Source organism: Ctenocephalides felis, unplaced genomic scaffold, assembly GCF_003426905.1.
Source record: "Ctenocephalides felis isolate EL2017-DRISC unplaced genomic scaffold, ASM342690v1 CF-g0.4_SCAFFOLD_01886, whole genome shotgun sequence".
Lineage (NCBI taxonomy): Eukaryota > Metazoa > Arthropoda > Insecta > Siphonaptera > Pulicidae > Ctenocephalides > Ctenocephalides felis.
In genome coordinates this window covers 147457664-147474245 of record NW_020538040.1, presented here as the reverse complement: position 1 = coordinate 147474245, position 16582 = coordinate 147457664, and the positions used below count along the sequence as shown (strand labels likewise).

At 28.6% G+C, this 16582-nt stretch overlaps 1 pseudogene; it reads right to left on the bottom strand.

Annotated features, from left to right (window-relative positions):
• Positions 1-1355: 1355 nt before the first annotated feature.
• LOC113376041 lies at positions 1356-15789 on the bottom strand (annotated as a pseudogene).
• Positions 15790-16582: the final 793 nt, after the last annotated feature.

Genomic DNA, 16582 nt, shown 5'->3' with positions numbered 1-16582 from the left:
AATCTGAGAATCGAGACACAAATATTTTACACGACTTATTTAACATCATTAATAATTAATGACCAAAGTTTTAATACCCCGCAAAGGCACATGCTTCATCTATATGAAGAGAATGGCTTTCACTCTCATTCAAACATGTCAAAAAAAACCACCGCTTTTCAGTCTATTCAATCTTGGCAAAAAAAAATCTAAGTTTTTAAGGTCGTTGCGCCTTACATTTTTCAGTCAATTAATACAGTTGTTTTACATTTTAATAGTAAATCTGTCTGGCCCAGGTGACTTTCTAGAATTTGCTTTAAGGTATTAAATCAAAGAACAATACTTATTTGATTCTGAATCAATCTGAAATTTTTTTCATCTAGAATAAAAAGATGTTTTAAAAATTTAACCTCTTTCTTTATGTACCTTCCAGATTTTATTCCGACACACTCACTCAATTTCTCTCAATAATATATATTAATAATTTATAATATGAGGAATATTTGGTTAACTTCACATGTATGCAAGCGCATATGAATTATTATCTGATTTTGCTAATAACTATAGTGTGGACACGCAACCCCACAAACAACAATCCGCCACTTCATGATCCTCAAAATATAATTTTATAATTTCATTTAATAATTTCGTTTTATTGCTTCTCCAAACAAAAAATAAGAAAAATCATTTTAAAAAATTTAAGCTACATAGATAAAAATTTAACTGTGATTAACGGTAGGGGGCGCCTTTCCATGCACCTCGGATCCACTGACGAGATAAAATCCCGTTATACTAATTTTCAATTTTCTCCCTCATTATTTAGCCTAGATATTGAAACACATGGAAAGTCGCCACTTATTTCAAACTAGTTTTATGTTGGAACTGTAAAATATATTGAAAAAAAAAATTGACAAATCTAATGACAAAATGAATCAACACAAATTAAATAATTTTTCATTACAGTGCTGTTGTTTGTATTATGACTCTTAAATAGTATCATTCAAAGGCTTATAATACTCAAAATATCATTTAATTACATTTTGTGCAGCAAGCACATAAATGTAAGCAAGCTAAAGTGTTGCGTTAAATAAATATAAAAATCAGTATTAAAATTAATTTGGAATACCAGATTTTGTTAAATATTTAGGAAGTTTAATCGTAATTTTTGATGGCACATTAATTGTGATTCATCTTAAAAACTCATCATTTTAGAAACATTAAAGTGAAACATGGCCCATAAAGGTTGGAAAGTTTGATTAATAATCTTGATTTATAGGTCTGATTATATTTATTCAATATATTATATAATTTATATATCTAACAACATGCTATAAAGACTGGTAATATAACACACATCATTCGCTGTAACTTCTTCAATTTTAATTTATGTAAGATGTTGAAATTCAAATTACAAGTGCTGCCACTGAGTAGCAACTGTGGCTAAATTAGTATTAGTTTCTATAGCTCTAGAAATAATTTCATGTATGCCGTGGCCTAGCCATATGTGCTGTAATTTTTGGAACTTATCAGCACATAATGTTAAAGGATTTCCTCTACGTAAACCTTGATCAGTCTCCCCATACTCATCCAAATAAGGCGGTGACACAAAGCATCCTCGGCTGTGAGCAGATAAGAAAAGAACTTCACACTCTCTCACTTTAGAAAAACACCTGCTCCCGCCCCACAAACTTGGCTATGATAAGTGCATGCTCCAACAGGAGATTTTTCCAGCTCGGTTTGACAACAATAACTCTGAGAGCACAACATTAAACCACACACTAAACACATAGTTGGATTTCGAGAATCATCTCTTTCACTATTGGGACATGTAAATAATGATACAGCATTAATTAATTCACTATAATCATTAGGTAACTTCACAAGTTTGGGAACAACTATGGGTTGTAACCAAGCCATCTTTCATATCAGTTTGTAATCTTACAGCAACATTCTTGTTAGAACACCAAGTTTTGGCTAAGTCTTTTGCATAACTATAACTAACCATTTTATTAATATTACTTTCTAGTCCTAAGTAATCACATAATTCCTCATAATTACCCAAACTTTCCGTTAAACTATTAGGTGCTGGAATATCTGTTAGAAAATGGTAAAATATTGCACAGCACCGTAAAAATGGCATGCAAGCGTGTTTAACATTTTGTTCTAGAGAATTTTCATTCAAACTCGTACTTAATTTGCATATCCTTTTTATGAATCTGGCATATTCTACTATTTCTGTACAATTGTGTTCAATATCCTCTGTGTCCATATTTGAAACATCCATATCAATTGTGATTAATATTTTTACAATGTGTGATAAGAAGAGTAAATTGAGAGGTGGTGATCTAAAGTTCCACACAGGCAATAGCACACTGATCATATTTGCAGAAAAGACTGGAAATAGTAAATGTCAATGGTACAAGCATGCTAAAATGGTCCCATTCTAAAATACAGGACACCACTCACATCATCCATCAGTACTTTTAAAAGCAATATTGAGAAATCACCATGAAAGTGATATATTGATGGTGTAACACCACAAAGCCTAACTAAACTGCGTATGCAATCCCTTTGTCTGCTAGATAATCTCCTAGGAGTGACTTACGCGAATCTCTTAATAATATTTCCAGAGACAGAATAGTGTATGTGCAAGTTCTAAAACACATCATTGGCTCATTTAATCTAGTTGAAGATGTGAGTGACTTGACTGTACTCGCTCTGGCAAATAGTGTAAGAGCATCAATGATTTCTTTGCTGAATTTAATTGCACTAAATGTAGGAAATAGTCTTTGGAAAGAACAGCCCACATCTGTCGATAAACTATCTGTAACAGTTTGTAATTGTGGTGGTTTAATAAGTTCAGTTTGCAATGTTAGACCTTCGAGAACTTTCTCTTTATGTTCACCAAATAATTCATCAAATTCAACCAGTTTATCATCAGTATGACGTTCATGCAACACCAACGATATATGAAACAGTTTGCTGTATGCATTGTACAAATTGTTCAAAGGTTAAATCAGAAACTACATGATTATTAGGTTGAATATTGTATAAAGGAGGTACTACGGGTATACAGTGTTTGTGAGGCATTCACAAAGAGGACAAAGAAATTCCTTTTTATCCACATCATAACTGGAGAGTTGACGTAATCTGTACGGCCTCCTTGCTTCAGAAGCACTGATAGATTGCATTTGATTATTCCAACAAATAGCTATGCATAACATGTCCCACAAGTGCTAGTATGAGCCGCTGAACCAAGGGCAGGACTTAAAAAATAAGGACTTTCCTTGAATGCAAGTTTTGAGTCTAATCCTCTGTGCTGGAATAACACAGTGGATTGCTGGACAAAAGCAGATAGTACCAAAGGTGTCCATCAACAGAAACAATACTATCCTCTTGACAAAGAATACAGGTGTACTTCTGTTGTTCAACAAATCTAAAAGTTTGATTAGGTCCTAAACATATTGGTTGTTGTGAACTATCTGGAATAAACATTATCAGCTTCTATTAGGTTATCACTAGTTCCTGTGCTTTCCTCTGCTTCTGCTGCAAAAGCATCTGCATTTTTTTTCATAAAATTTGTCTGTAGGGATGCCATTTGAGCCATAATTTTCGCTCTTTGCTGTGCTGCCATTTTTGTACGCCATTCCTTGCTAGATACATTAGACTCAGAAGTAGAAGTGTCCAAAGTAGGAGTCTTTTCCAAACTGGCAGAATCACTAGTCATCTGCTTATTATACTTTGGTAACTACCCAAGTTAATAAATCTTTATGAATTTCCACCCTAATACAAGATCAAAAATCAGTTTTGTGTTTCATGAAGTATGGTAATATAAAAAAAATTATTACCCGAGGGCTATTCACTAATTGCTCCAATACTTTAAAATATTCCACTTTTGAGCTCTAGTTGTAAAAGTAAAATAAGGATAATTCTGTGACTCTTCCTCCTGCAAGGCATATCCTATAAGATGTACTATCTATAAAAAAAGATGCAAAAATTTATGGTTAAATTAATGTAAGTATATAACAATTAATTGACAAAAATCTTATGTACCTTATGTAATTGTGTTTCCGAAAAACTTCTAGCTCTTAAGTCAATGCTTCGAGTAAGGACAGTTTGCATAATGAATAACATAATATCGCATTGTAGTAAATTACTTAAATGCTGAAAAATAAATTTTTATTGGGATGTGAAATTATTTAATTACCCATTAATTTAGTTTAATATAAAAGAACTTTTATAAAATTAAAAATATTTGTTTATACAAGGTGATAAAATATGTACTATATCATTCCAAATTTTTTTTCAAATCAAGAAAACAAACCACTTTTTCAAACATTAAATGATAAATTTCAAAATAAGTTCATATTTAGTCAAAAATATACAAACATCCTACAAAATAATTATGACAAAGGTATGTATGCATGCACATATGTATGTGAATATATATATATATATATATATATTTTGTAGAGTTTCGAACAAGAATCCAAAAATAATACAAATAAAAAACAAGAAAAGTTTTTAAAAAACAATTTCTTTATTTAATTATTTGTTTTTGTCGACGTTTCGGAACTAGGTACGTTCCATCTTCAGGACATCTGTCAAGAAACATGATCTTGATGAGATTTTAGCAAACAATATGTTTAGGAAAAGAAAATAGATTTTTCTTAAATAATGAATTAAATTGTAAAAAATATAATAATGTACAGAATATGATAATATGTTCAAAATAAAATGATAAAAATAAATGAGTGGATTATCAGAACAGGATATTAAACATAATAGAAAATTTTTTTTGAAAGTTATGGAAATTTTTTAAGAAAAGGTTAATGACAAAGTTGAATTAATTACCTGTATGTTTGAATATTTGTTAGCACTTTTTCACTAAACAAGCTTTTTTAACAAAAATGATTTTGTGAGTTAATTTTCCGCCGAATAATTAGATTTTGTAAATCAAATTACTAAAAAATTTGTCTTTTTTAAAATTATTATTTGAAAACACAAATAATATTGTTCTCTGGATGTTGTTCGATTGGTTTTCGAAAATTAACTAAATGAAACTGGTGTGCCTTTTGTAACACGTGTAAACACTTGAACGAGAAACACTTACACGTGTTACAAAAGGCACACCAGTTTCATTTAGTTAATTTTCGAAAACCAATCGAACAACATCCAGAGAACAATATTATTTGTGTTTTCAAATAATAATTTTAAAAAAGACAAATTTTTTAGTAATTTTGATTTACAAAATCTAATTATTCGGCGGAAATTAACTCACAAAATCATTTTTGTTAAAAAGCTTGTTTAGTGAAAAAGTGCTAACAAATATTCAAACATACAGGTAATTAATTCAACTTTGTCATTAACCTTTTCTTAAAAATTTCCATAACTTTCAAAAAATTTTCTATTATGTTTAATATCCTGTTCTGATAATCCACTCATTTATTTTTATCATTTTTATTTTAACATATTATCATATTTCTGTACATTATTATATTTTTTACAATTTAATTCATTATTTAAGAAAAATCTATTTTCTTTTCCTAAACATATTGTTTGCTAAATCTCATCAAGATCATGTTTCTTGACAGATGTCCTGAAGATGGAACGTACCTAGTTCCGAAACGTCGACAATAAACAATAATTAAATAAAGAAATTGTTTTTTTAAAAACTTTTCTTGTTTTTTATTTTGTATTATTTTTGGATTCTTGTTCGAAACTCTACAAATATACACAAATCCAAGACTCTACCATTCAATATATATATATATATATATATATATATATATATATATATATAACTAGCAAACCCGACGAACTCCGTTTCGCCACCAGATGGTTTCGTGGGAAAGATAAAGAAATTTTTTGTTTGTTCTATATTTGAAAAGGAAAAATTTGATTTTATTACAAAAATTGAAGTGTTTTTTAGTTGAACTTCTCTAAGTAAATGAATGTAAATCCACAAATTATCCGTTTCATTGAAGTGCTCTTTGGTAAACCACATTTTTTGTTTTTTGGTCTGACGTTAACACAAACAAAGGGGATGGTTTTCCAACTCGTGAACAGGCAACATATAAATGCCCATGTGAAAAACAATAATTTTCTAAATAATCTATTTGAAATTTATCCCGCAAACACTAAGCAATTGGCCTTGCGACTTGTTATTGCGAACAAAAGACGAACTGGAAATTGCAATCGTTTGAAGTCAAACGGAGGACCAGTCAGAATCATTGGTATGTCACCAAATCGCCAGCAATTTTTGATTGAATGGTGAAATTCAGTGCGTGTACATCATATTTCTTGGCGGCAAGAATTGCTCGTTGACTTAACCAAGCATAATTCTGATAATTCTCACTAATGTCATTACTCGAATTTTTAATTACGGTGCGTGAAGTTCCAGCAATTTGCATTAGGGCACGATGCCATGCACCACTAATTTTCTTAGCTATAAACCTTGCGGAGCCCGAGACCTTCCCAAAGAATGCAAAATTGTCGAAATCAATTAGAGTTATTTCGTCAGGAAGAAAAACCCGACTTTTTTTATATATATAGAAGATATATATAAAAATGTTTGTGGTTTTATTTATTTTATAAATATATATGCATGATATCAAAGTAATTAAAACATTGAAATTAAAATTATTCAGTACTAAGAATGTTGTTTTTAATTTTTATTTAGTAACATAATTACTTAGCATACCTGAAAGAATCTTTCAATTTAAGCAACTTGGGTGGAGGACAACATTCCAATTGACCAGCTGCCTTCCGTCGACTTCTTTGAGTTTCTTCTGATAAAGAAAGCTCTTCACGAGTGTAGTGATAAAAGAATACATTATATTCATCAAAGAATTCTGGTTTTAATTCGTATATACCTGAATTTGTAGGTTTATTAAAATTAGCTACCTGGTCTATAACATTTTCCAAACCAGTTTCATGGTGTATGTCATCTGGTAATGTTTTGTTGAGTTCTGAGTGAGGCATTGGCCTAATACAAAGTTGTTGTATAATTTCTTTTTTAATTCTATCATCATTAGTGCAATGGCTTATGCCAGGAACATGTCTTTCACCAATTATAGTAATTAAAAGTCCTAAAAACTCTTCGACAAGGTTAATAATCTGCCGCATTGTGTCTTCTTCAGGGTTCCGAACTAAACTTTTTCTCTCAAAGTTTGATCTATCCAATTCAATAAAGTGAATTTATGCAGAACATGAATTAAAAATTCATTGCTTTCTATCAAAGTAGCACCAATTTGAAGTAACACAATGTCTTTATCTAACATTTCTGACCTACATTTTACATTGTGATAAAAATACACTTGATTTAACAGGGAATACCCATTCCTACGCCACATTCCTGCATTGACTTGTGCAATCAATGCTTGTGTTCTTAATACTGGTTCTATTATATGTTCAGGTGGTACAGGTTTAATTGTTCCTGTAAGTTTATCGCTATAGAAGCTCAAATTAAACTTCTCTAAATTCAAGTGCAAACCTGCAAGAAATCTAGATAAAGGTAAATGTATGGAAACAGGTTGAGATGATACGTCATAAACTATGCACGATGCGCTATGGTCAACCAACTCATGAACTTTAGTAGTTATATCTGAGTCCATATTCGATATGAGCTTTTTTAAAGTGCATTTGTAAGCATTTAAAAGAACAGCCATATCTGTTGAGCACCATTCTAGCATCAAAGTTATGATATGTGCAAGTTTTATGTGTAAGTTAAAAGCAGATTCCCACTCTGGTTCATAATCTACATGATGTCCCATTTGACGTACAACAGCATCCATACCTTGCATGCAAAAAAACAACTTAAGTATTTGAGCTACACCAACCAAAAAGCCTTTTCGCAACTCTTCAGTCCAGACTTCTGGTTTTGCACTTAAAAGATAGCGAAGGTCATATAATATATATTGTGCCCTTTTAAATGCCAGCATATTATGATTATTTTGTGAGCTGTTCTGATTCTGTCTTGATTTTGTGAAAACTAATTTTCCTTCATCATTACATTTTTCAGCACACTCTGATAAAAATGTATTCATTAGAATGAACAAAACATCTTGTTCTGCAATTAAATAATGTGCCAGGGTGGGAACAGTAAATATTTGCACACTCAATGACGAGATTGAAAAAGAAGGGTCATGGTCATCTTTAATAAAATCTTTCATAACTGATCCGTAATTCTTAGTGAATACTGTTGCAAGAGCCTTTTTGCTCTGGTATTCTAATAACATTCCAGATATAAACAAACGATGCCAACTTGATCTAGCCGCTTTCCAAAGATAAAAGTCTCTTTGTAGTATACCCTCAATAATTGATGAACCATCAGCTCTTTCCTTCAAAGCTACCTCACTAAATATTAAGCGTAATCCCTCTAATTGGCTTAAAAATCCTTGCAACCTAATTTGAAAGTGTTATTATATACCAAACATTATCTTATCAAACAATCAATATAAGAAATACCGACCAAGATAACATTTTTAAAGCATGAATTTGATGTGAGATTACATCACAGTGCATAACTACAACTTTAAGTGGAACTGATGCATGTCTTGCAGTATATCGCTCAATCTCTGTTTTCAATGTATCACAGTGTTGAAAAGTAGCACATTTTACTACTGCTCTGCCTTCGCGATCAATATTTGTAACATACTCAATAGCATCTTTCTGAGAGCATTGAATTACTCGAATGAGAGTATGAATAACCTGAAATTTATTTCTCTGGATTAATTGAAATGATTCCAAATTGATTAAAAACAATTCTCTGAAAGTTTTAGCTCTTAATATTAACTTTCAGATAGTGCACAATTCAATCAAACTTCGTATGGAAATAGCAAGGAAAAAATTTTGAAAATTAAAAAAAAATTTTGTAGATATAACTTAGCGACAAATGAATTAAAAGTGAAAATTCGGGTCATTTTGTATTGAAGATTCGACGCTTTGCAAAATTTTTGAAAAATTTTTCATGCTATTTCCATACAAAACAGCGTTCTATCTAAAAGCTAATCACAATCATTGCATTTTAATTTATAGACAATATTTGATGTGCGTTCTAAACTAGTGGGTGATTTGAGGTTGGAAAAAAGAGAGCTAAGGGTTATCACCCACTAGTTTAGAACGCACATCAAATATTGTCTATAAATTAAAATGCAATGATTGTGATTCCATTTACATAGGTGAAACTGGACAGATTTTAATAAAACGACTAAAACAACATGATAATAACTCAAAAAACCCACGACAAAATCAAACAAATGATAAATAACAGAACATATAAAAAATTTTAAACATTCTTTTAACTTTTATAACGCTAGTATACTTCATCACGAACGGAACATTATTCAGAGAAGATTTGCTGAATCTTGTCTAATCAGCATTTCTAAATCTTGCATTAATAAAAGGTGTGATGCCTCTTTACTCTGTGAAAATTATCAGGTGATACTCAATAATATTTCCAAATTTGTTTCCCCTTAACTAGCTTAATTCCGAACCTGTAAACCTATCCTTACGCGGCACGATCCCAAACTTTGAATCTTAGCCTCTTCACCCATACTTCGGAACACTGATTGTAAAAAAACTCGCCAACTATCCTTTTCGGTCTCTCCAAACAATTTTTAAGCACATGTGACATTACTGCCTCGGGAATGTACGCATAAACTACTTTTTCCGTGAAAAATATATTATATTCAACAAATATTTTGCTATGCTCTGTTCAACAAAAACAAAAAAACAAGTTAGTGTATATATGATAGTGCAAAATTATGTGCCATACGCTAGTTACTGATTTAAGACCTTATTTATGTAAGTTACCTTTGTTGTTTATATATATATATATATATATATATATATATATATATATATATATATATATATATATGTATATATACATTTGTGTATGTATATGAGTATATATATATATATATATATATATATATATATATATATGTATTATGTGTATATATATATGTATATATGTACGTGTTCATACATGTATATCGTATATATATATATATATGTCTGTTTATATGTATATTTATGTATATATATTACGCTTTTGTATGTTTGTATATATTTCTTTTTACTTTTCATTTCTTATGTTTGTCTCTCTGTTTAGTTATAATTGTTATTGTTACAATTATGATACTTGTATCTATAGTTCTTTTTCCAAATTGTCATTTTTTCCTAGTTTATATTAATTTTTCAATGTTCATTCTGTAGATCCACTGATGATGACATAAAATCCTATGTCGAAACATTTGGAAAAAATTAAAGATTAACTTCTAAATCTTTGCCTTTTATTTGATGTATTGCCCTTGAAGAACTTACTCATATTTCTCAACATCAAAACTAACTTCTTTAATATATATATATATATATATATATATATATATATATATATATATATATATATATATACTAGCTGACCCGGCAAACGTTGTTTTGCCATAAAAAATATGAGTATGAAAATAACTAATTGATTGCAAATTGATATGTAAGTGAAAGGGTCAGCTAACAAAAAACATGAATAGTTTATCCACTGCAAAGCACGTCACATATAAATGTTCCTAGATAATATTAATAGTCTTTGCAAGAACCAACCTAATCTGAAACTGATTCTATTTATATCAATTAGCACATTTACAGTTTCAAGAGTTTGATATATAATTACCGCGCTTTTGATTAATTCATTAATTTTCGATTTACGAAGTAAAACCTGGTAATTCATTTCTAAATTATGTTGTTATGTGGCATGCCCAGCAAATTGACTAATATTTATGCTTTAAATTCTTATTGATAGTATATTTTTTATGATGTATATATGTTTACCTATTACATACTTATAGTATGCAATTAATATAACTTTGATTCATTGATATTTTAATTATTACTATATTTCTTAGCAGTAATAATATATATTTTAAATATTGTTTCATTTCCTGTGTTAATTTGTTTAACGCCAGATCCAACTATTTTTATATTTTAATTATCGCTACTGCCACCGACCATGAAACATATATTTATTAAATTGAAATTCAGTCAAACATATTTAATTTCATAAACAATACTATTAATATTTAAAAAAAAAAATTTAAGAATCTCACAAACATATATTGCTTTCTAAACTTTCCACCAATAATTTTCTATCAATTCAAAATTGGCAACATAAAGTTACATAATATTTATTAATTTATTTAGCAGATAATAATATATGATCATCAAGTGGACTCACATAGAAACGCGGTATAAACCGATGCATTCGAATATTACATTATAATCATATAACAACTTTTCTTTGTACTGTTTCAGTGTTGCATATGCCTCAGCAGATAAGGGTCTACTGTACCCAACGTTATCGCTCGTATTGTTCGTAAGTCGTTGGTCTAGATAAGATCAAACTGATTATACGATTCACTTGACAAACATTATTGAAATTACTAAAAATATAATATTTCGGCTATAAATTAAAACCTTTAATATACCCTATGTCCTAAATGAAATCTATTTGCACAAAACAAATTTTAAATCGGTGAGCAAAACAAATTTTAAATCGGTTCAGTTCATTTTAGGCGTCCATCGCGGACGACAGCTGTGATACTAAATTTATATATATATATATATATATATATATATATATATATATATATATAGGGTGTATATATCATATAGGGTGTCCCTTAATATGGACATTTTTGAATTTCCTTGCTCTCAGGGGCTCAAATGGTTCCAAATTGATAAAAAACAATTCTCTGAAAGTTTTTCATATTAAAGCTCTTAATATTAACTTTTAGATAGCGCGCAATTCAATCAAACTTTGTATGGAAATAGCATAACTTTGAGACAATTGTTTTTTATCAATTTGGAACTATTTGAGCCCCTGGGAGCAAGGAAATTCGAAAATGTCTATATTAAAGACCACCCTAATATATATATATATATATATATATATTAGAAAGAATGAAAAAAAAAAAACTTGTAGATTAAGTGTGAAACTTTCATTTGTTTCATTGTAAATGTTAGAATAAATGATAAATAATATAACTTATAAACAAACTTATTTAATATGGTAATTTGTTGTATATTTGGAAACATATCCTTTATAATTCCATATAAATGCCATTCCATATTTAGGGTTTCTATATTTGCATATATTTGTGTAATACCACGCAAATAAGAAGCTTATATATATTTAAACCATAAATAAGTTATAACAATCTCTAATAAGTTATAATAATCTCTTTCTACTAAAGTTCCGATATTATATTCATCAAGCATTGTTATTTCATCTTATAACCAACTAAGTCAATTTATATTAATTAATATTGATTGTATGCTTATTAGTACATAATATAAAAGTCACCTGTTCAAATGTGTGTGTTTCATCATTGTATAAAACTGTACAATAAGTGTCAGGTGTCTCATATAAAGCCATGCTGTCAAACTTTTCAGGTCTGATGGTTGGCATCAAATCACTTGGTAAACCAGGAACATGTTCCAAAGTCAATAAATTATAACAATACCACAAAACTGCTTCTAAGGTAATACGCATTCTAGCTAAAATATCAGGTGGTAGTCTAGAATCTTTTGAGTTTTCTACTAATGCACCGGCCTACAACAAAAAATAATTCAACATGAGAAGTTGAAAATTTATAAACAAAAATAAATCAAACATATTTCTACAATATGAGTATCACAGAAGGGTTCACGTCTCCAAGCTTCTTTATCACCACAATCACAGCATCCTCCTCCATTGGATGTGCCCATTTTATATTTATGATTTCTATGTGCAGAATGTTTAAAACAATCCACGCATAATACACATGTGGGATCCATTCCTAATAATAAATTTTGATTAGTTAACATTATGACTACTATAAAAAACATCATATTTAATGCAAAGTTACCACATTCTCTGCAACTATATGTTGGTTCGCCCATTTTAAATACCCTGCCACAAACTGAAGGTGGATTATCTAATTTGCATAACTTTGGTAAAATATCATATGGATCACCATCGAAAATAAATTCCTCTAGATATTTAAATAAATAAACATTTTTTTGAGGATCATCTGTACCAACATCTAAAAAATAAACCCAATGTATTAAATATCATGCATTGAAATTTGTTTAGAAATAATTTAGGTATTTTAAATATTTCAAATTATTAAAATATTTTAATGTTTCAATTCCATTATAAATTTTTACAATTGTTTAATAGATGTATTGCCCTCAAAATTGAATTTCATATATATAACATGTATGAGTATAATATAGAAGCATACGAGTCACATGTTCAAATAAGCAAATTTCATAATTGTATGATATAATATTGACAAAACTTTACTTTACTCATGACCCTTTAATTTAACTTAGAGAAAATAATTTAAAAAGTTTATAATTACTTTATTCTATATTACAGATAAAAGTATCGTTCATTTCATTCTATATTATAAATTGATTAATATGTACAAAAAGGTGCCATCAACAACCAAACAAGCAAATTGACAAAAAAATCCAACACATAGCAAATGGACAAATAAAAGTAAATTATTTATTATATATATATATATATATATATATATATATATATATATATATAAGATTTAGATATTTTTGTACGACATTGAGGCATATCTTGAATGTTGATTTTCAGCCAATCGTCAAAATAAAAGAAAACAAATAATAAAATATTTATTTATATGTTTCGACACGGATTGTGTGTCATCATTCAGCAACCCTTTTTGAAATTTTTGTTATAAAGTATCTAAAAGAATTTTTTCAAAGTTTAAAAAAATGAATTTTAAATTTAAAATATATTATAGATTAAAAGATACAATGACAAGTAAAAAATTGATACTTACCACACCAAGAAAAACAATGAAATTTAAACTGAAGGTTTTAAATTTAAACTAAAGATTTGTGTCATCTAAGGTCTGAGCAAAGAACCAAATGCATTCGATAAAAAAACATGAAGACACACGAGGAACCAAACCAAAAAAATGTTTACTTTATAATGTTTATTTTCTATATGTTGATTACCAAAAAAAAATTTTTATTGTTTTTCCCGGTGTGATATGTATCGATTTTTCACTTGTCATTTTATCTTTTAATCTATATTTTAAATTTAAAATTTAATTTCTTAAACTTTGTAAAAATTCTTTTAGACACTGTATAGTAAAAATTTCAAAAAGGGTTGCTGAATGTTGACACACAATTTGTGTCGAAATATATAAATAAATATTTTATTATTTATTTGTTTTCTTTTATTTCGACGATTGTAATATATATTAACTTATTATTATTTATTATAATATATTAATATATATTATAATATATATTAACTGAATATTATTGCATAATTACTTGTTATTTATGCCATTTATCAGCACATATTTATATCATTGATATATATTTAGACTTCATACCTTTGAAATTCTAATAATTAAAATTTAAAAGATATATTTTATATTAAATAACACTAAACGCCACAATATTATCAGAAAAGTTTTCATATGGGCAATTGTAACTCTATTAGATAAATTAGTGAAAAATGTATCAAAGAAACTTAATGTAAAAAAATACTAATATGGAACACTCATGCCATACAAATGTGACTGAAGGCCCTATATTAAAACTTCTTTTCTCGAAAGCCAAGTAATTTTCAGATTTGGTTCCTGATAGACCAAGCCTTCAAAACGTAATTTATATGTAGCATTTGTTTTGGATATCTGTTGTTTTCGTGGCCTTTTACCAAATCGAAAATGTCAGTTATAATTGTCAATTATATATGATATAGCTCATGTAGGACTTCTTAGTGTCAGATATATTACATTATATATAACTGAATTAATGTGTTAATTTGCATTATGAAACTCTATAATAATATCATGAACAATAATTTTATAATTCAATTTCAATAAATTGCACCCAACCATAGTAAAAATAATAATTCAATAAGTTTAACAAGAATTAACAAAATTTGATAATTATAGATTTTTTTTACTCACGATTTGGCTGAAAAATGTTGGTAACTGGAACAGTATCTCTCCAAAAGTTTTTAAAATGTTCGCTCGTGAGTTCACCAGTTTCCATCAGTTCACGCCAAAGTTTAATCACATTTGCATCAGCTTCTGATTTGTTGAAGGGTATCATGTCTACAACACTAACATCTAGCATATCTACATCTCCATCCATTGTAATAGTCAAAATATTGTAACACTAAAATTGTAAAAAGTCAGCAAGCACCAAACATAAATAAAGCAATATATGTCAGCATGAGTAATTTTAAGGCTAATTTGAACGAAATGATTTAACAAAAAACTAATTTGGCAATTTTCCATACATGACCACAATAACAAAAAAAAACAAAAGCAGATTTTGAAACAATGTGTACCTAGATCTATAATAAAATATACGCAGTAAACAAATTTTCTTTGACAATTTTATTATGCAAATTTCAATACTTTTATAATAACAAAGGTACATACAAAATTATAATGCAGTTGAAATAGATCTAAGATATATATATATATATATATATATATATATATATATATATGTATGAAGTTATACTACACACATAAAAGTTGTATGTGCATTCATTTACATATATATAAATATATATACCTTCACAAAATAATGTTAAAAATTATGTCATTCCGTATTTTCAATCTCACCTTAACTCTTAATTTATGTTAATTAGAAAAGCACAATCTTCTTCTATACTAACTAATTTTAACTTTTGTAGTCTTCAACACGAAACAAAAACAATATTCCAATATGTTATTACTACATACCAAGAGAAAGGAACATCAGCCTATGAACGAACAATAAAAATATGCAAACTCGATACTGGTGTGAAGTCACTGTCGAAACGATCATAATACCAACATCGCCAAGTTTGGCCAAACTGCTCTTAAGTTTATTTATCTATGCCCAGTTAATGCCCAGTTCTCTCATCCACTCTTCTTTTATCTATGGAATTAATTGTTGTTCCATTCATAGATAAAAGAAGAGTATATGGTTCCATTCATTCCATTAATTTAACAATTCATCATACCTTAGACAATATAATATGCATCATACATTCATAAGTTTAGTCGTATGGTAACAAGCATTGTTCCAGATTTTTGTCGAAAATGTATGGGATAGATGATGAGTTCTGTTCCCGAATCTAAGATAAATATTGCATAATCCGTTCAACAAAAAAAAAAAATACTTTCTGAGGTACTTGAAATTTCAATCTACGAATAACTATGATTTTTACCTATAACTAACTATGAACTAATTGAAAATAAATGAAACGCTTTAAGAAGAGCCATTAAAATTAAATAAGACTTATTCGATTTATTTTAGTATCAATCTAGTGGAAAAAAAAATATTACAAAGTACTATAGCTCCAGAAAAGGTTTCAATAACAAATTTAATGAACTCTCGTAACAAAAGCTTAGTTTGGTGCATGTGCATTATATAAAGTTCTGAATGCAGGCGTATATAGATAAATTCTACTGTATCAACATTTTTAAAATGGGCAGGACAAAATTCTCTTAAATCTATTTTTATTGGATTTATATGATTTGCGTAGTAATACATCTATAGA